Source organism: Equus quagga, chromosome 11 (genome assembly GCF_021613505.1).
Source record: "Equus quagga isolate Etosha38 chromosome 11, UCLA_HA_Equagga_1.0, whole genome shotgun sequence".
NCBI lineage: Eukaryota > Metazoa > Chordata > Mammalia > Perissodactyla > Equidae > Equus > Equus quagga.
In genome coordinates, this window is record NC_060277.1 from 105,515,491 (window position 1) to 105,537,084 (window position 21,594).

Below are 21,594 nucleotides of genomic sequence, written 5' to 3' on the forward strand. Positions count from 1 at the left end.
CTTATATTGCGTTCCAGGCACCAGAAACGCAACCATGAAGAAGTGAAACTAAGCAAATAATACAAGTGCTATGGATAAAATACAGGAAAGAAATAGGGACTGGCTTGTATTGGAAGAGCTATTTAGGACAGGAGGATCAGAGATCGCCTTTCTCAGAAAATAACATTTATGCAGATATCTGAAGGACAAAAGGTAGCCTCCTGTGTGAAGACTGAGAGAAGGCATTAATAGCAAGTAAACAGGACTAGGCCGTCCTCTAATATTTTTCGGGTTCTAGGATAATAGTACAAATGGCAGTGTGTAGGCCCCCCATCTAAATATTTTTAAATTATAAATCAATCTTTTGTATATAACAAACCATTAATATGGTATTTTCTATCCTTCCACCTTGACAAATAAACTTTCCTAACAACCTGAAAGGCCTGCTTTGAATTTAGAATTCTTGGACTCCTCGACATTCTTCTCTGACTCAGGCAGCAGGGGGAGAGCCAACCCCATCTCCAGGCCTGTTTCTCCTTCTCTTCCCACCCCTGGCTCCCACCCACAATGTGAGGAGCCCCCATGCTCATATATGGACACCCCAGAATACATCCAAGCTCTGTCCACGCCCCCACTCTCAGCTACTCCTTGGCAACCTCTTGGGCCTAGGGAGTGCCTGCCAAAATTTTCAACCAATCTGACTTTACTAAAAGTCTTCCCCACCCCCTTTTTTGGGAAGAGTCCAACGGTTCTGAGTGTAAAGCTCTTGAGCGGTGACTGTGATTGAGATATTTCAGAAAAATCAGAAAGGTCAGTCTTCCTTGAATGGAGTGAGCAAGGAGGAGAGTGTTAGGAGACGAAGTAGAGAGAAAAGCAGGAGCCAGAACCAACAGGGACTTTTAGGCCATGTTGAGCAGTTAATTTTTCCCCAGTGTAGTGGAAAGTTATCAATTTGAGCATAATCTGCTATGCTTCACATGTATCTTGTATTAGCATTTTTATCTGTGTTAAAAAATGATGTTCCATGATACCAGTTTGGCTTGTGGATTTCAAGGAAGAGCTTCCAGTCAAGTGTCTGGTAGGTATAATTTTTTCCCCTCCACACCCTCCAGGAAAGAAACACCCCTACTACAACACCCACAAGGAGAAAGTATCCCCAACTCCATTTTATGGGTGAGAAAACTGAGGCTCAGTTTTCTAAGGGCCACAGAATAAAAAATGTTTAGGGGCATGAAGACTGACTTGGGTCCTGAGTATCCCTATTGTTGGCCGTGTGACTTTGGATGAGTTAATATCTTTACCCTTAGTTTCATCTAAAAAATCATCTAAAAGTGGTCATAATAATAATATTTACCACATAACATTATGGAGGGAACTTAAATAATGTAATGCATGTAATGCATTTAACAGAATGCTTGGCACAGAATATATAGTCAAAAAACATTTGTTTGTGACATTAATGTAATAAACTTGTATTACTTGTAATATAATATTGTAATATAATATAATATTACTTGTAATGTAATAAACTTGTAACTACTACTCCTATTACTACAACAATAACAACAATAATGACTGTCTCCACTGTTATTGTTATTCAGAGCTATGCTAAGCAGTTGAGAGAAATTAAACTTAGCTTTTCTGATTCAAAAACTTGTGCCCTGGCAGCCTTAAACTATGCTTCTTTCAGCAAAAAAAAAAACAACAACGAAAAATCCAACAGTGCGTTATATGCAGACAACCACCATCATCCACCATCACAATATGAAAGGAGGTAACGGTCAGGGCATTGGCAGCTCATAATTTTGTAAAGGTAAAGTTATTTCCTTTCCGGTACAATCCCATTCACAGTGAAGCTGGCTTGGAATCAGCAGCTGGAGGAGGCTCCCAAGTGTTTGCACAAATGGAGTGTGACAGTTTTGAAAATATAAAACAATGAGCTACAAAAAACTAATTACAATTTGGCTTTTGGCTCTAGGGCTGGAGGTTCAAAGTCTCTCTCTCCCTCCCTCCCTCCCCTTTTCTCTCTCTCTCTCTCTGTCTCACATACACAAACACATTAGATATGCATGCACAGCTTTCCCTATATTGACCTCTTCTCTCTTACACCCACTTTGGTGCCCTACCACTGTTGTAGATGATCCACTCCTAATCAATATTTAACTCTTTGTGAACATGCCACACCTGGAATTCCAACATACTCTTGAATATCTTGCTCTATAAGACATTGCATTATCTTCATGACAGGTTCAGTGGGTTAGGACATGGTGACAAGGTTGTTTTTCAGAGTAAAATATTTTGTTCTCAAACATTGTACCCAGACTTTGTACTGCTTCTAGGAAGACTTCTGGCCATTGAGTGTGGTAAGAAGTTTGAGCTCCGGTGGACTGGGATCAAATCCTGGCTTTCTACAAGGGATTTCTATAAGTTTCAATCTCTCTGAATCTCAGTTTCCTTTTCTGTAAGGAAGACTACCATAAATAAATACTTTTGTTATTGTTAATATTATTGTTATTATTTGAAATTAGGGCTGAGAGTCTCTGAGACCCATAATAATTCATGTCTACCACTCAGGAGGAAAATCTTCGACAAAAATCTTAAAGAGCACGTTGTTAGCCCAGGTTCCTCAGAAAGAAAAGCCTGAGGCCAGGGCTTCTGTGTGGGTAGTTTATCCCGGGAAGTAATCTCAGATATGAGGAGAGGAGGACTCAGAGAAAGTGAAACAAGCATGGTGGGAAAACCAATTAATAGGCACATTGTCCAGTTGGTTTCCACTGAGCTTAATTGCTTGATTGCCTATCCCCATAGGGTTCTTCCTTCCTCTGAAGAACTGGTTTAATACAACCTAGAATTGCCCATCAGAAAGAAGGAAGAAGAGGGTATTTATGCAGTAGCTTCCATCCTCCAATGTTTAAGTGTTGATCCATGGGGCAGTAATTCCTTAGGGCTTCCAGGATGCACATGTATTAATGCCTAGAAGGTTCTTGTAATCATTCCTCTGAGTGGGTGTCAGAGAGGCCCCAGGACAGAAAGTGAGAGATACTCATTGAAGCTGAAGCAAGGGGCTGTCAGGCTGCACTGCCGGCAGCTAGCAGCTGGCTGCCTGAGCAATGGTCTTAGTAAAGGATGGGCCAAGAGGATGTGAGGCTGAGCCCAAGAGGAATCTTCTACAAGCATTTTCCCTGACAATGGGTTAGTAATAACAATGGGTTAGTAGTTATCCTTTAGTAGAATTCAAAAGAATATAAAAGTGCTTATAAGTTCAGATAATTGTTAATTTCCTTAGGGGATAGGAAATGGACTCAAATACATTATTTTCCCTCTTCTATCTAAAGCAATTTTTCGACCTTGACACTATTCACATTTTGGGACAGATATGTATTCTTTGTGTGCAAGGGGCTGTCCTGTGCACTGTAGCATGTTTAGCAGTATCTCTACTTTCTGCCTACTAAATTCCAGTAGCAATCTCCCAACCACCATCCCATGTTAGTCCCAAGTTGTGACAACAGAAAATGTCTCCAGACATTGCTAGATATATCCAGGGGATAGGCCGTTGCCCCCAGTAGAGAATCACTGACCTAATAGAATTGCAATGTCTCTCCTACCTTCCCTTTCCATTTACTCCTCAACCCCCAACCACTGACCCCTGTGACTGTTCTACTAGCCTGTGCACACCAACAGCTCATACCTATGGCTACAACCCCGTCCTAGTGACCTGTACCAACCAAGATTTTTCTCTGCTGCTCTGTTTACTAGAAGCGCTATTAAAAACAACTTGATAGGGCCAACACAACTGGATGCAATTAAGAGCAGTTAAATAAAAGAATCTTCTGAAAAAATATAAAGGGAGTACTCAAATAGTTTGCTACAATGTAGTATGTTTAAAAATATTTTTTACGTGTTTTTCTCCACATTAAAATGCTCCTCATTTAAAAAGGAACAGTTTAAAGAGTACTTTAGAATGTTTCCTTTGGTAAGCGTACACCGGACCAGAAAATTAATGAAGATAGTATGTCTGTCCAGGAAGAACTTTTTCCCTTTCAAATGTTACATCTTTTTTTTCAAAATAAACTATTAATTTTAGAATAATTTTAGATTTACAGAAAAATTACAAAGGTAGTACAGATGGTTCCCATATACCACACCCTCTGTCATCCCTGTTATTAAATCTTCCATTTGTATGGTACATTTGTCACAATTAATGAAACTATATTGATACTTTATTATTAACTGAAGGCTATACTTTATTCAGATGTCTTTAGTTTTTCCTGATGTCCCTTTTCTGTTCTAGGATCCCATCAGGATACCACATTATGTTTAGTCATCATGTGTCCTCAGGCAATTCTTGACTGTGACAGTTTGTAGCATCCTTTTTAATCCAGGCCTCCTAAATCAACAGGCGTTGGGTAACCCTTCAGGGCAGAGCACTAATGGTGACTATGGATGAGAAGCAAGAACCAAAGTTTTGCTCTCTGTGGGTACACAAGGAGAATGCTAGATGATCGGCATTTGATTAGACTTGGTTAACGTTGAAACAACAAAGAATATAATTTCATATCTGCAAGAAGTACAAAAACTTTCTATAGCTCCAGATTCTGGTCCCAGCCTCCCTTTCCAGCCTCATTTCTTTCTGTTTCCCTTCTCTTGCCTTGAGATCCAGGCATCTGCAGTAGTCTCCATTCTCTAATTGCGTCCTGAGATGCCCTGACTCAGTACTGGACTCTGCTGTTAAATCTGTTTGGAACGTCTTTCTCCCACATCTCTACCTGTTGACATCCAAACCATCATTCAAGGTCACCTCCTCTTTTGAGCCTTCCCAACAGTTATAGTCAACTTCCCTATCTACTCTGCTCCACAATCCTCTGCTTGGACTTTCTTCAGTTACCTTTTCATTCTAGATGTGTGTAAATAACAACAGTAATAATAACTACTCACTGCATTTTTACTATGTGTCGTGTGCAAGTGATTTCATGCATCACCTCATTTAACCTTCATGAAAACCCCAGAGAGTAGGTACCAGTTACCCTATTTTACAGGAGAAAACATTGAGGCATAGCATATTTAAGTAACTTTTTCATTGTCCTGTAACTGGTAAATGGGAGAGCAACACCTGGAACCTAACTCTGTCTGACTCTTAATCAGGTGTGATGCTAGGACATTGTTCTTCTAGTTTCCAATGTGTCTCTAACACCACCTTCCTTGATGAAGCCCACCTCTTTCCATTCCACATCACTTTTAAGCTACTTAGAAATAGGGATCTGTTTTATTAAAGTCTACATACACAAAGCATTTAGTTCAATGCCTTATGCATTAAAAACATTCACTAAAGGATTATTGAATTGAATTTCTTAAATTAAAAAAAAAAATAACCAAAGTTATTCTGGCCTCTAAGCTTGAACCCAGCAGCTCTGAAAGTGGGTTGGAAGAATGCTCATGGGAAGAGAAGAGCTAAAAATACCTTCTCATTAAAGCAATGATCAGAAATACTAGCGAACTCTGGGAAGAGAAATTCTTCAGGTTCTCTGGCTATATACGGCTTTGGGGCTAAGGTCTAACTATAGGAAATAGTGCCCTGTCCGGGGCGCTTCCCTTGCCTGCACTGAAAAATGACCAGATGTGGTGGAATGTGCTCTGCTCTGGGATTCAGGAGACCAGGGGTCCAGCTCGAAGCCTGCCAAGCACTATCTCTGTGACCTCCAGAAAGTTCTTTAATCTCTTTGGGCTTCAGTCTTCTCACGTGTGAAATGCTGTTGAAGGATCTTGGGCAAACTCTAAGGATTCCTCCAGCTCCAACATTCTATGATTTTAAGTACAATTATGTGAGTCCTGGAAGCAATGCTCATCCACTCAACCTTTTTGGAAAAAAAGGAAGGAAAAAGGAAAAGAAAAACACTTCCATAAAAGTATTTATAGCACAGCCAGTGACTATGAATCATGGCATAATTAATTCTCTTTTATATAGTTGCCTTGTTCTCTAACTTAGTGCAGTAATTCCCAAGCCCTGCTCAACAGCAGCTCCATTGACAGATATGGCATTTTCCTTGTCTCTTTGCACTGAATAAGTTCAAAGCATCCAGACTAATCTCCAAGTTTCTGCCAGTTCTAAATTTCTGTAACTGCGTGATTCTAATCTTCTGTGACTGACTGACAGACTCGGTTGCCAAGGATGTAAGATAAATATGATCCATCTTGACTTTCACAAAGCATTGGATGAATTTCCTCACATTAGTTTTGTCCATCAAGTTTTAACATTAAGAGCTTTACAACTTAATTATGATTTGCCTAGAAAAGTTAACCATAAGCTAGTTTTAAATTGCTGCGTACTGATCCTGTAGTTACTGTAGATAACAAATACTCTCTGCTGCAAATGTATTTGACCCTCCATTTCTTAAATCTGATTCTTTCTGGCACAGTTTTCTGATAACTTGTCTTCTTAATAACATCTTCCAGAAGAATGTTTTCTTGTAAAATATTTTTCTCTAGTCTCATCCCATTTTAGGATTCTTAAAATGACATGTAAGTGGGCGGGCCCCGTGGTGTAGTGGTTAAGTTTGCACACTCTGCTTCAGCTGCGCAGGGTTTGCAGGTTCAGATCCCTAGTGTGGAACTATACCACTCATCAGCCATGCTGTGGTGGCATCCCACCTACAAAATAGAGGAAGACTGGCACAGATGTTAGCTCAGAGCTCATCTTCCTCAAGCAAAAAAAAGAGCAAGTGGGGCTGGCCTGGTGGCATAGTGGCTGAGTTCGTGCACTCTGCTTTGGCCACCCGGGGTTTGCAAGTTCAGATCCCAGGTGCTGACCTACATCATTCATCAGACCATGCTGTGGTGGTGTCCCACATACAAAATGGAGGAGGACCATCACAGATGTTAGCTCAGCAACAATTTTCCTTAAGCAAGAAAAGGAAGATTGGCAGCAGAGGTTAGCTCAGGGAGAATCTTCCTCACCAAACAAAGACATTTAGGGAGCTACCTGCAAGTATTCATGCCAGAGTCCTTGATAGCATCTTGACTACATTTTGCTAATTTGAGGGTTTTTTACTACACATCTACTTCCAAGATTCAGTTGAGGAACCGTAATTTCAGTTCCTTGAATTGAGGGATTCAAGGAAATTGAAGGATTAGTATGAAGCTAACAACAACTGATTTTATGTTGCTAAATTGTACAGAATGGCCAACATGAGAAAAACGGTATGCCTGTGCATCAGAAAGGCATGAGCTTTCTTCTTCCCATTTATTCCCATCTCACATCACATTTGAATTTTGACAGGAGCCGTGTGAATAAGAGGTAATGTGACCACTGTTTAGCTTCACTCTTTGACCTTGAGCAAGGCAGTTGACCTACATGGTCTTGGTTTCCTCACATGTAGAATAAAGAACTTGGGCTGGATGACTTCTGAGACTTTAAAAAAATTATTGTTCAATGTAAAGATTCAGGAAGCAATCTGGATCAATCTATTTTATAACTGTTCAAGCTGGTTCAAGTCCTAAAACAATAGACAGTTAGGAGTCATTTTAAAGTTTTTTAAAAAGTATAAATTTTGAACGATAAGCTTTTGATGTACGCCTTCAGGGCAATACTATATAAAATGCAGTAATGCTATATAAAATGCGTGGCCACACAGGTGGTGAATTTATCCGATAGAAACTGCATTATCCTTTTATCACCTGCAGTAGTTATAGAACTTTACACGCTGCACTAAAAGCATAAACGTTTTGGAATCCCTCAGAAAATAATCATCTGCCATAAATGTTCCGAGAAAGATAGCAGTGAGCCAGACAAGAAGTGTAATTCTTGGCAGAAATAACCACTTCTCTGAAAGCAGGGTCTTTAGCATCCACTTGACCCCAAACTGAACAGATTTAAAAACACTCAGGGATTTCCAGCTTGGTCTTCCTGTTTCATTGCCTTCAGACAACAGTTAGTCCTTAACATGCCCTTTCTAGAGCTGTGTCTTTCAATCATATTTTCAATTTGTAAGCAGATAGAGGTATAGCTACAGAAAATGATAGAGGTACTCTTTTTTGTTTGAATGATTTTCTATTTTATAGGAGAAAAAAATCATCTTTTTAAGTTTACATCTATAAAGTACATCTTATAAATTTATAAAGAAACATTGAGAGTCCATATAAGACAGCAATTTAAAACTTGGGATCTCCTGAGTTATCTGCAACATTAGTTTTTTTGCATAATTGGGAAGGTATATCTGTAGCAAATCTGATTTCATAATGCAGCTCGAAATATGCAATTTTAGAACACTGGAGAAGGAGTGAGAGATGCACAAATGTTGCACACAGAATGACAAAGGCAATGTTGGATGTTCAAACACCTCTACTGTCCCATGCATCAGTACAGGCCTCCAGTGCCCTGTCACAATCTGTGATGGAAGAGAGCTGGCAGGTCTCGGCAGAGTCCAGGCAAACTTTATTTTCTAAGTTAAGTATGTGCTTCTTTCCCAGGTTGCTGAACATCAGTGGGCAGTCATGCTGATTTCTCACAATACACCACTCTTGTAATACCCTTAGCCTAGTGAGATAAGAAATCTGTCAGAGAGAAGCTATATGTTCAAAATGGCTACTTTTTATTTGTATTCACTACAAAAATAACAAATAGGACTTGTTTTAGAATAAGATAAACAGTAATTTTGGATTGGGGTTTCCCAATATGCTAGCTAAGTCTAATTTTCAGTCTTGTGCAATTGCTTTGATCTCGAAGAGACATTATCATTTCTTATCTAGGGCATGTTGGTGGTTCCAATTGTCTTTTCTATAATGTATGCTTTGTCTATCTAGAGTTGGGGAAAATAAGAACAATAACATAGGGAGAAATACGGATATATTTCCTTTCCTCAAAAAACAAAAGAAACCAAAAACTGTACTAATTCCAAAGCTAAACGAGTCACACAAAACAACCTCTCCCTTTGCGGGACAGATACAAGAGATTGGAAGCAGAATGAGGTTCATTCTCATATGGTGTACTATCACTGATACAAAAATAGGGTTTGCTCCATTCATATCTTGTCATTCTTTAAACTAAAGTTATCATACCGATAGGTCTGTTTACAATTCTGTTAATGTCATGTCATTTTAAATGGTTCTTGCTTTCAGTAGGTTCCCCTTTATCAAGTTAAGGCTTCATTATGTGGCATTTTCCATAGGAAAAAAATTGCAAGGACTGCTAAAACCTGTATATTACAAATGAAATTACGTGACTTGCTTGGAAATACCCAGGATGCGAGTTTATAGAACTTCCCATTTTTTAATCAGCCTAGCTGAGTAATGAAATTACAGTAGTAAGAGAATGGTTAAGGCCTCTCTGATCCATCCCCTCACCCTGAGCAAGGTTATATGCATCTAACCCCTCTTAGAGAAATTAAAACCTTCTTTATTTTAAAGCTTCCAAGGAAAAAAAATCGATTGAGCAGTATGTTCTAGTAGAAAGACTGTGGCCTTAGCTCATACCTATATCTGAATTCTATCTTCTGCATTTATAGGCTGTATAATCTTGGACAATTATGTATCTTGTCAAACTTAAGTACCTGCCTCCCTACTCCCCCCAAACTTCTCGTTAATTGAAGTTGATAATAATTATTAGATATATTATCATGAAGATTTAAATAGTGTAGCATGTATGGCGATGTACTGAGTGAAGATTGGAATTTTTATGTGAGGTAACCATCATTTTTGGAATTTATACAGGTTTCAATCCTTAGGGATGATACCTATTGATCTGAGAGATTCCCTAGAACGTTGCTTAAGATACACACAGGTATCAATCTACTGTTCTTGGTGAGAAGAAACAATTGAATTTTGATTAAATTAGGATCCAAGTTCTCTGGAGATATGACCTTTTCATAACCATAGGTGTAATAAAATTCTGCTGGTTGGGTAGGGCTATGTAGAAAATTTACGTGAGAAACACAGAGGTATCCTAGAGTCAAAGGGATTAAGGACTTATCTCTTCTCTGAAATTCCCTGGTAGTGAAACTAGCTAGGTTGGACCAAGATGGATGGCCTTGATTAATGCTGCATGTCAAGGAAGGGTGAAGTGGCTCTGGGATCTGTAACACTGGAAGCTCAGGCATATTCATGAGAAGGCCATCCATGACTTAGTATTTCTACAGTGTTGTCTCAGGCGTACTGAGAACCAGCTGATCCTGGTTCTTGGTCTCAGAGAGCCAGTCTTCATGGATTCTACACAAATTATGTAAAATTCCAGTCCTGATTTCCCAAAGCCCATTCTCTCTTAGTAAAACACACTGTTACTTATAAATCTTACTATCTGTCAGAATGTTCTCAGCTCCTGAACCATTTGTAACCAGCTTCTAGCTTGTTTGGAGTGGTATGAGAAATTGAGAGGTTTCTTAAATCTGGTGTGGGAAATGGAAAGAATTCAATTCTTGGTGGTCAAAGAAAACTGGGAAATGATCTTTTCGTATCACTGAGAAAAACACTCGCCTTGTTCTTTGGCCTTTGGTTTCATAAATAAGCTTGTTAAGGATCAAAACAGCATCAGAGCCACAAATTCCCTTAGCATTGTGTTTTACTTTATTCTCACTACTTTAAAATTGAAGGAGTTGGTGTTTAAGAGAAGAATCTCTACATAAAAATGTTCTTTTCTCTCTTCCCAGGTCAACTCTAGCCCAGTTTACCCTCAAGTGCTATCTAGAAGATGTCGTTTTACTGGTCCCAGTTTTTCACATACTTCTCAACCAGTAAGGCCTCACCAGGCAGAGGCTCCCCATTGACCCTTCACTGCTGGACTCGATCTTTTCTCAAGCATGCTTGGTTACATCTTGGTCTATGCCAACTAAATAAGATGTGTGGGTGTTCAAGGATGGAAGTATCCTATCTTGCATGGTTAGCTTGGGGATGGTATTCAGTCTTCTCCATGTAATTCTTATCTTAGATATAGCTGGGATTTTACACTTCTCAATACAATCTCATCTACATTATCTAATTTGATTCTTGTACAAACTTGCTGTAATATGCTCTTATTGTAGATTCATCATTTATCCACCAAACAGAAGTGAGCCATGCTAAGCTAGATATTGAGGACACAGTTTTGAAGAAGTGATGTTCTCTGCCTTCAAGGAGATTATAGGCCAGTGAAGAATAAAGATATGTAAATGAGCAATTGTATTATAGGGAAATAACTGCTATAACAGGGCTCCATGGGAAAGCATAAGAGAGATAACAATGTTTTGAGACCCAGAAGGCACTGTTGATGTAAACCACTTGGCCTTTACCATATCAGTGCATGCTGTTCTATCTTTCAACAACCAGTACCTTTATCTCTTTACCTAAAAGGGCTTTCTTTGGTCATCCAGGCTATTCATCCCTTGACCAAGGACAGGTAAGCGTTACTGTACAAATACCCCAGCTCCCTTGCTCCTCAGATGGGTGACTCTAGGTGCATGCCCCATACTGTTTTCTATACTTTCCCATTTGGATCAACCAGTTTCCCACAGTGATAACACTCAGTTAGCTTCTTGTCCTCCCTATCTCACTTTGGCACTCTCTGTGTTTCCTGGGATCACATTCCAAATAAACTACTTGAACTCTAATCCATATCTTAAAATCACCTTCTGGAAGGACCCAATAAGAGGGGAAAAAAATCAATAAAGTATCTTTTAAAGATAAAGAAAAGAATATATATTTCTTTTTAGAAAATACTCCTTCATTCTTTAATCCATTCATTCATTTAATAAAATTTGAGTGCTTCCTATATACTAGATGAGAGTTACTGAATATCTGGGATGAAGAAAATAGACATAATTTCTAACTTCAAGGGGGTTGTAGTCTAGTGGCAACATGCAAATAAAAATAAAGATATGGGAAGAGTTTTTGATATCTTCGATAAGGAAAACAAAGGAAAGCAGGGTATTAGGAGTCATTGTAAAACAAATGAACCCCTCATTTTATAAATATGGACACTACAGCTGACAGAGGCTGCCTGACTAGTGTGGGGCAGAGCAGGGACAGGAATGCAAGACTTTATATTCTAATCCAGTTTTCTTCCTACCACACCATATCACAGTATAGCATATCACAGTATACCATATCACAGAGATACTATATCACAGTATCTCTTATTCATTGGAAAGATATAAGAGAAGTGAACTATTCAAGTCTTATGACTATTAATTATGTCCAGAAATGTATGTGATAAGGTAGTAACCAATGATTTTTTATTTCAAATGAAGTTTAAGTTAACTAGAGGAATAAGTGGCGAGGAAATAATTTTCTCCACTTCTTAACTGACCCTTATGGGTCAAATTCAGCACTCTTAACGTCAGTCTCTTAAAAAAAAAGAAGAAGAAAAAGAATTCCTATTTATGTAGCTTTGGTGGATTGGGAAAGCACAAGTGGTTCCAAATGCTCACTACATTCTAGTTTTTCTCCCTTGATCTGGACTTGATATGTGATGGGAGGAATGTTTGGTCATTTATCTTGGACCATGGTTTGGCAGCTGCTTCATTCCTAGTCTTCAGTAGGTATTTGCAAGGCAGAAGCCAAATGGTTGATTTGGGTCCTAAGCTGTCATCTGAATAAGCAAGAGGTATCTTAAGGTGGTTCAAATCCAAGTCCAGGCTCTTTAGTGTTATCCTCCTCAAAAACAGAGCCTGCTCATACTGCTAGAGCTTCCCTCATGTTTGTTGCAGTAGTATCAGGTGATTCCCAATAATTTATTTACTGCTAAACCAAATTGATAGAAGTAAGTTCTGATTACTGGTCCAACTGAGGCATTCTGGCAATTGTCTTTTGGTATAAGGTTGTCACTTTTGCTTTATTATCACAGTATATGTAATTCGTATATAGGTACCATGTGCTTTTCTTTCATGTTCTCCTAAATTAGAAAACTTTAATAAATGCTTTATACATCTCCATCCCGATAAATATTTATCTTCCTCGGTTTTCTAGCATCTTTTATATTTATCCCCTTCCTTATGCCTCTAGCAATTATGAAATCCATTAACTATAATTACAAAGCTCCATCACAATTTGGTACACACAGCAATTAATATTCACCATCTGTAATCTTCTAAATGAATATTTGTTTATTTCAATACTTCAGCTGCAACGTCTAAAAATGAAGGTAAATAATTTGACAAGGACCTCAAAAGCCTTGAATGTGTTCTTTCAACTGAGAAGTGTATGACTTCTTAAAATATCTCAGGCTCTTTCTTTCATAGAACTTATATGAATGCCCTTATTGATTTTTCATGAGACTAGAAAGAAAAAAGATTTGGATTACAGAATTCTTGGCTATTTTTAGAAAAGTATTTAAAAATCAAAAGATGTATTTTGAAATTTTTTTTTGAAAAAGGGAATGCTATTATGTTGCCAATGAGATCCCTAGTTAATAACTGAGGCACTCAAGGTAAAATCATCATCACCACCGTCATCAAGTAAAATCATCATCATCATCATCATTATCGTCATCATCTAAGGAATCTGATATACTAGTTCTAGTCCAAGTTCTTGTTTGAAATGGAAACCAACACACCAACTCTGGGTAACTTAAGCAGAAAAATAGCAGTTTATGGGATCTGTAGCAGCTCTCAGATTCAAGCCAGAGAACCAGGCTCAGGCAGAAAAGAAGGAAGAAAATGTGCCTCCAAAATCTCTCCAATGGACTTCGGGATATCACTGGACACTGGCTGCTGCTCTGCGGACTGTGCTGCCTCTGGCATTCACTGCTATGCCACTGGATTCCCCATATTACATTGAAAATTTTCTGACTTTCTACCCATTCCTCCTTTTTTTTCACTCACAGGTCAAATGTAGGTCACAGCATCTGACTGACTGAGCTAAGTAATATTTCTAGAGTTTAGCTTCCAAGAGGCAAAGAACAGGACATATTTGATGCTCCATTTGCTTCATTGTAGAAAGTGGAATTCCATCTCCTACCTATCTTTGGGTGACCACAGTCCTGGTTTGCCAGAATAATCAAGATTTAAGCCTGTTATTCAGATATAATGATTAATAGTGCTCCTCTCATTCTAAAGTGTAGCCAGGTTTGGATGACGTTATAGAATAAATGTTTGTGTCTCCCCAAAATTCATACATATAAATTCTAACCCTCAATGTGTTAGTATTAGGAGGTGGGGTCTTTGGGAGGTGATTAGGTCATGAGGGTGGAGCCCTCATGAATGGGATTAGTACCATTGAAAAAGATCTTAGAGAGCTCTTCTCTTTTCTTCTGCCATGTAAGGACACAGTTAGAAGACAGCCCTCAATGAACTGGGAAGTGGGTTCTCAACAGACACCAATTGTACCAGCACCTTGATCTTGGACTTCTAGCCTCTAGAACTGTGAGAAATAAATGTTGTTTAAGCCACCCACTCTATGATATTTTGTGGATAGCAGCCTGAATGGACTAAGACAGAGGAAAAACCATATACTTGCCCTACCTATCCAAGGATTTTCTCCCCTATTAAAAGGGTAATTAGATGCTAGGAAATCAGATTTTATATTCCCTGTCTTTCACCAAGATACCAAATGAAATCCATGTTCCTCTATTATTTTTTCCAAGCCAACAGGGATGGAGACATGCTTTTCAGTGTCACTACCTCTTGAGGTACTTTCAAGTTTCATCCCTTTGAGGAGAGCAAAATGTCAATGTAACTAAGTACAAAGATTGGCTCTCTTCACAGTCAAGCAATTCATCTCATTTATAGGCAATTTTGTTATTAATGGGCCACAAAAGTAGAGAACATATGGACCACTAAATCCTCCCATACAAAGTCTTATAAGATAAATTAATCACACATGCGTCTACTGTTAAGTAACAACATTTATTTGTGTGCCCAAAGCAAGATGTGGTCAGATATGAAAAATTGCTGGAGACAGTAGCTAGAATCATTGATGATTTATGCTAATGTGAGCCTAATATGGTCAAAAGGTAAAAGGAATTTCTTTCCCTCCACCTACAATTGTAATGATAACCAAGATAAACCACTTACCATCACAGTCTATAGTGACATCTCTTTCTCTTTTCCTGATTTTTCTAGCCTTCTATCTGGGGCATTCACTGACTATTGTCACCCACTTGTTCTTTCTAGATGACAGATTCTCTGATGGTCCAGACCACATATGTTGGGTATGCTTTGCAGAAGGAGACCATGCCCTGATCATCTTTGTTTCTCCAGTTGTAGTTGATGTAGTGCTTTGTATGCAGCAGGCTTTCAAAAATCATATATAACACTATAATTAAAATTTAACAACATGGAGTGCCATACAGATAAAAAACCTCAGAATGTGTGTTGAATGAGCATGATTCTGAGGATAAAGAACCGTTTGGAAATTACATAAGTTTCTGAATGTAGGGTCCTCAGGATCTTATAAGCTAAGTTCCACCAAGAAATAGATTAAGAAACTTGGGAGATTTATTCACACGTTACGCTGCCAATATAACACAATGCAGAGGGAGGAGAACAGTCTTCTTCCCAAAGAGCATTACTAGCCACCTAGAAGTTGCTGTTCTAAATTTACTTTAATGACATTAGATCTTATGAATTTGATTATCAAGGGCTAGAAATTGTGGTCATTATGATTTATCCTGGTATTTTAGTTCCCTGAGATGAGTTTGGGTTCTTCATCATGGAGAAGTAATAGACCGAAAATAGATGCCTCCAAAGAGATCATACTAGGCGAGCTTTTTCAAAGGGGAAATTGTTTTTGCTTGGAGAAATGTTCTCACCATTTTACTTTTTTTGATTATTTTTTCACACCTTATTTCACATAGGAAGACATTTTCTTTAATTACTGTAATCAAGTTTGCAGCTCATAGGAAGTGACTCAAAGGAAAAAGGTGTAGACTCTTGTGAGCTGATAACATAGAAGCTGGTGACCACACAGGAAGGCCTTCAACATGGAAACACAATGTCAGTTTTGTGCCAGGATTCCACAACCAATTAAAAGGCACTGGATTCCCTTAAATTTATATGACTTCATGAAATCACTTTCAAGTAAGAATTTCAATATGCACTACCTGTATGAAATTCACTGATATGTCATTATAGTGATGAAATGCACACGTGATGAAATGCACACTTTTCCTAGTGTGGAGTTTGAAATGAAGATGTGGGTATTTGTTCATTCATTCAGCAAGTATGTATTGGGTGTTTACTCTGTGAAAAATGTTGTTCTAGGGTCTAGAGATATAAAATTGAACAAAACAGTGTTCTTTTTCAGTCCCGGGATATTAGGATAATGTTGAGAGGATGGAGAAGAAGATGGATAATAAGATGAACAAATACATATATAATACTAAAATGTTATAATATAAATATATAATATCAGATCATTATGAAAGCATTGAAAAACCTGAATCAGGGAGAGGAATAAGACACTGCCAGTGAGGTCAGGGATTTTAACGTGAAATGGGTGACTAGGTAATCGTTTTGAAGAGATATTATGTGATCAGAGGTCAGATGTAGATTTGGTGAGACAGAGGCCATGTGGGCAAGTGAGAGTAGGATTTTCCACACAGAGAAGTCTTTGAATTTGCTGTCCTAAGGAATATCATCTTTGAAGAGAAGGGAAGGGGCTCAGACAGTGAGAGTGAGTGGTAGAAGATGAGGTAAGAAAGTTACCAAGGACCAGATCATGTGCTTCTGTTGGCCTTGATTAGATCTCTGGATTTTATTCCAAATGTTTATACTCTGTATGTAAGCGTGAGATCTCTGAGTCACCAACTTCTATGTTGTAGCAACTACTTCTATCTCCTTTCTTTTTCTCCTTTCCCTTCCTTTTTCAAAGGTACCATGCTTGAGGTCTTCTTTTACACCTTCTTTTTACAGAGAAAGGAAAAAGACCCAACATTTATTGATAATGTGCCAGCCACTGCACAAAGAATATTGCCATTTGATCTTTACAGCTATCTTCTGAGATTGAGCTCAGGTTAATTAACTTGTCACACAGTAAGTGGGGGAGCTGATTCCAGTTTAGGGCTGTTTGGCCAAAAATTCTGTGCCCATTCTACTCTGCCACGTTGCCAGCTAGATGCTCCCTGACTCAAGGATGAAGTGGACCCTCCTTCCTCTTATCTGAAAACTGTGTGGTGGACTTTACCTTATATTCCAAGCTGTCTGAAAGGTTGAACTCAAACTCATGTAATAAAGCCAGCAGGACTATCTGCTAGTCATTTCCAGTCTTTGCTATGGGATCCTCACTTTCTTTGTTGACTGCCACAGGGGAAAATCTAAAGTGATTTGTGAGAGTTGGACCTTCTAGGTACTGGAGAAGAAAGCATCCACCCAAGAAAGTTAACTTATCCTGTGGTCTCTCCATTCATGTGGTTCCTATTGATAGCTGGAAGTAATGTGGCCATGAATGGAATTGAGAAATCTGCCTTCAATAAGACAAAAATAAATAAGCCAAACCATGGAATTTCAAGGCATTTATACCATGTCTGAGGTTCAAGGTAAAACGATTAATCGCTGTTTCCTGTGTGTCCACTAATCACTTTTCATTTACATATTATTAGAGGAAAAACTATGCTGATATAAAAAAAGGAATTGGAGTAAGGCATGTTGGGTCTTGGGACATGAAAATATTAAATCTCACTCTCTCTTCCTCTCTTAGATTTCGGTCTCAAAATATTCTGTTAACAGCTAAGGAATTTTAACAGGGAGAAACATCTGTAAGAAATGTTTCTTAATTTGCACCTCTTAGAGATGCAATTATTTGTTTTATGTAAATGTTTTCCATAACATGACTAATTAATATCGAGTTATTAATCTAAAGACTTCTTAAGAACTCTCCTGTGAACCAAAAGATATATCTCAAAAGTGTGTAGCATTTAGAATCAAATAAAGCAAGGTTTAAGCCTTTGCTTCCTCGCTTACTAGTGATATTTCCTTGGCTAGTTAGCCAAGTCTCCATTTTCTAATCTGTAAATGGGTATAATAATTCTCATCATTATGCTATGAGGTGTATATTATTACATGAGATAATGTATATGAAAGTACATTGTACATTGGAAAGCTCACAAGTGTAAAGTATTGTTAATAATAACCATCATTGTAATGCTGTTCATACATGACATACTGTCAATTTGTTCTTGACATTGGCCTAATTAAATAATTAGGGAGCCTTGCCAAGTACAAAAGAAACATCTTGATATGAATTCAAAGCCAAATTGACATTTTAAAAAATTATTTTCTTTCAGAATTAGAATTAATTCTAATTCCCACTAATTAATTCTTCTTCCCACTCTTAGTGCAATTACATATTGATCCTCTATGAATGGATATCAGATGCATAATAGTAGCTTACTAGATAATCAGAGCTTTAGAAATCTAATTTAGCAGAATATTGGGTGTATTGTAAGCACTGAATTATTTAAACGATTAGTATATATCATTGTTAGCTATTATTTGACAGTGGGCCAAAGTAATATATAAACTTTTATAACTATCTTTTACTATATATACCAATAATTTGCTTTGCAGACCAGGATGGATTTTGGAGAGGGAATATTATTCTTGGGAGACAGAAAAATTGCAACTTGCCAGTTGATTGACCTCCATATGTTCTCTACTCTGCATTCCACATTGACTGTGTGCTACACTGTGCGTGTAGAGGTAAGGCTGGGGATTGGAGGGAAGAGGTGCAAGACTTTTGCAGACTACTGTCTAATGGACAATTGTCTCACAACATGAGGGGCCTTGAATCACAGCACAGAGATTGATTACATTGAAGAGATTTTCTATGGGTTCTAGTTAAATGTTTCAAATTTGGGATGTATTATTTTTCTTTTTTGCCCTAATAATTTAATTTTTAATATTAAACAGTGTCCTTCCAATAAAACAAGAACTAACTTATTTAAAATTTTCAAGAACCTAACTTATCTTCATCTATCTCTCATTTCGTCATATAATCCATCGACAAATATTTATAGATTGCTGACTATTTACAAGACACTGTTCCATATTGGAGACACTTGTGAGCAAATTTGACATGTCTGCTTCCTCCTGTCTTTTCTTCTACGTCATACTCATTGTGAGTAATTACGAACATCCATATGGGGGAGCCACTTTGAAGTTCTGCACAAAAACAACACATGACCCTAAAGATGAAAAAAATAACTTCCTTCCATCACAAAGAGTTCGCATTTTCCTCTACATTCTATTTTGTGAAAAGGAAATGAGGACTTGAGTGAATCTTAAGGTTTTTTTTTCTCCAAAATATGGATATTAAATCAGAAACCAAACAAGAAGCAAAGAACAAAAGCCACAGCAACGCAACAGCAACAAAAAAAACGAGGAGTCTTCTGGTTCAATCCAACGCAGTAACCTGTATGATAGGTAACAATGGTAATTATTCCATATATACTCTTTCTATTAATAGAAGAAATGCAAAGAGGAAGAAGTGGACATCCACTGGCTTCCCTTTAGCTATTGTGGCCGTCTATAAAAAGAGAATTGGAGAAGAGAATAATTATCTCCTTATTTGGTTCAGGTAAACAGTCATTTTTTATTTTCATAAAGACACTACAAAACAAAAGGCATTATTGCAGAAAACTTGGGATTGTTACTAAATTATCAGATAATCTCTTCTACTCTACTTTGCTATTGATGAATGTTTTACCTATTGTCCCCAATAATTGTGTATGGCTATGTTCCAAAGGAAATAAAAATAATATTCGGCTTATGCATGCTTTTTATTAGCCATATTCTAAGAAGATTTTTTTTTCCAAAACAAGTTTAGTAGTCATGCTTTCTATTTTTAATTTGTATTTAACACTCCATTTCAGTTCTCACCATTCATGTGCTCTGTGTTTACCTGCTTCACTTAGACAGGTCTGTTGCCCTTTCTGTTTTATAGAAAACGTTGCCACCGGTTCCCAATGCCATAACAGCCTGCCATGGGGTTTAGGTTTACAGCAATACTCACAAATTTTCCCGGGGGGGGGGGGGGGAGGTGGCAAAGAAAGTAAAGAAAAAGAAAAAAAAAATGAACTATGCCAAATGAAATTCAAGTTAACTAATGGAAAATTCTCAAGTTAGCAAAGCATTTTTATTACACACTGTAAAATGAAGCTTGAATTTCCTAAAAATGTATTTGTTGCTATATCTACTATTAATATTATTAAGTCTTTTTCTCTTTACAGAGTGCTTGGTCTTTGAGAGTTTTACGTTGACGTCACCTGCATTAGTGAGATCAGTCTAGAAAAAGCAGCATTAAGACCATTTTACATTAAAAAGAAACCAACTCAATTGAAACATTTCACCAAAAAGATACATGAAAAGATTCTCAATATCATTATTCACTGGGGAAATGCAAATTTCAGCCACAGTGAGATACTATTTTACATCCCAGGAGGGTGATAGTAAAAAAAAAAATAGACAATAATAATTGTTGAGGATATAGAGAAATGGGTACTCTCATACATCTCCGGTGGAAATGTAAGATGGTTCAACACTTCGGGAAACAGTTGGGCAGTTTCTTAACAAGTTAAACATAAATTTACCTCATAACCCAGAAATTCTACTCCTAGGTATCAACCCAAGAGAAATGAAAACTTATGACCACACAAAAACACATATAAGGATGTTCATAGCAGCATTATTCATAATAGGCAAAACATGGAAACATTCAAGTGTCCATTAACTAATGAAGGACTAAATAAAACATGATATTTCTACACAATGGAATACTACTTGGCAGTAATAAGATAAAGTACTAATGCATTCTACAAGATGGATGAACCTTGGAAGCATTATGCTAAGTAAAGTAAGCCAGGCACAAAAGACCACATATAGTATGATTCCACTTATATGGAGTGTCCAGAAAATACAAATATATAGAGACAGAAAAAAGATTAGCTGTTCCTTGGGGCTGGGGCAGAAATGAGGATTAACTATAAAGGGGCATGAGGGATCTTATTGGGCTGATAGAAATGTTCTAAATTAGGATTATAGTGACAGATGCACAACTAGGTACATTTACTAAAAATAGTTAAATTGTACACTTAAAATGGGGTTGAGCACTGCAGTGGGTTTTCCGTGCAGGTGTTCTAGCATGGTTTCAGTATGGAAAGGGAGGCGAGTCCTCATGTAGGAAAGAGACTTGTTAGGAGTTAGGAGATTCTGTGTCTCTGTCTGTGACACCTGCTCCCACTATGAAATCTTATGACCAATAAAACCAGGAAATAGGCCATTGCTGGAGCTCAGGTTTTATATTTTCCTGTCCCAGAGGACTACATAAAACCCACGTTAACCTTAGATTTTTATACACTTCAGGTGTTCAAAACAGGGTACCGTGTGGTGCAGGGGACTTGAAAAGGAGAGCAACTGCCCTCAGCATCTGAAATCAGGTGTGGGCAGAAAGAAACAAGACACCTGGTAATTAAAGCAAATCCAAGCCCAGATGAATAATAAATACGGCAGAGAAACAGGGGGAAGTGTCACCAGAGAGGCTGAGCAGTGGATTTCAATGTGTATCCCGTCATACTTAATGGAAACTACATACGTTAACATTCAAATGAAATCTCAAAAATTAAAATCATCCTTTCTTTTCACTCCACATTTATTACAGCATCAACTTTGGACCTGCTTTCTCGATGATACATTTTTATTAAAGCAGCGTTGTCGTTCATTT

General features: G+C 37.8%; 1 long non-coding RNA gene across 3 annotated transcripts in view; it reads left to right on the plus strand.

The window, feature by feature from the left end:
- Positions 1-12,755, plus strand: part of LOC124247141 (uncharacterized) — a 55,077-nt gene extending 42,322 nt beyond the window's left edge. For all 3 annotated transcript variants that reach the window (XR_006890668.1, XR_006890667.1, XR_006890666.1), the window contains one exon: positions 10,614-12,755. This is a non-coding gene — a long non-coding RNA (uncharacterized LOC124247141). The remainder of the gene's footprint in view (positions 1-10,613) is intronic.
- The last annotated feature ends 8,839 nt before the right edge of the window (positions 12,756-21,594 follow it).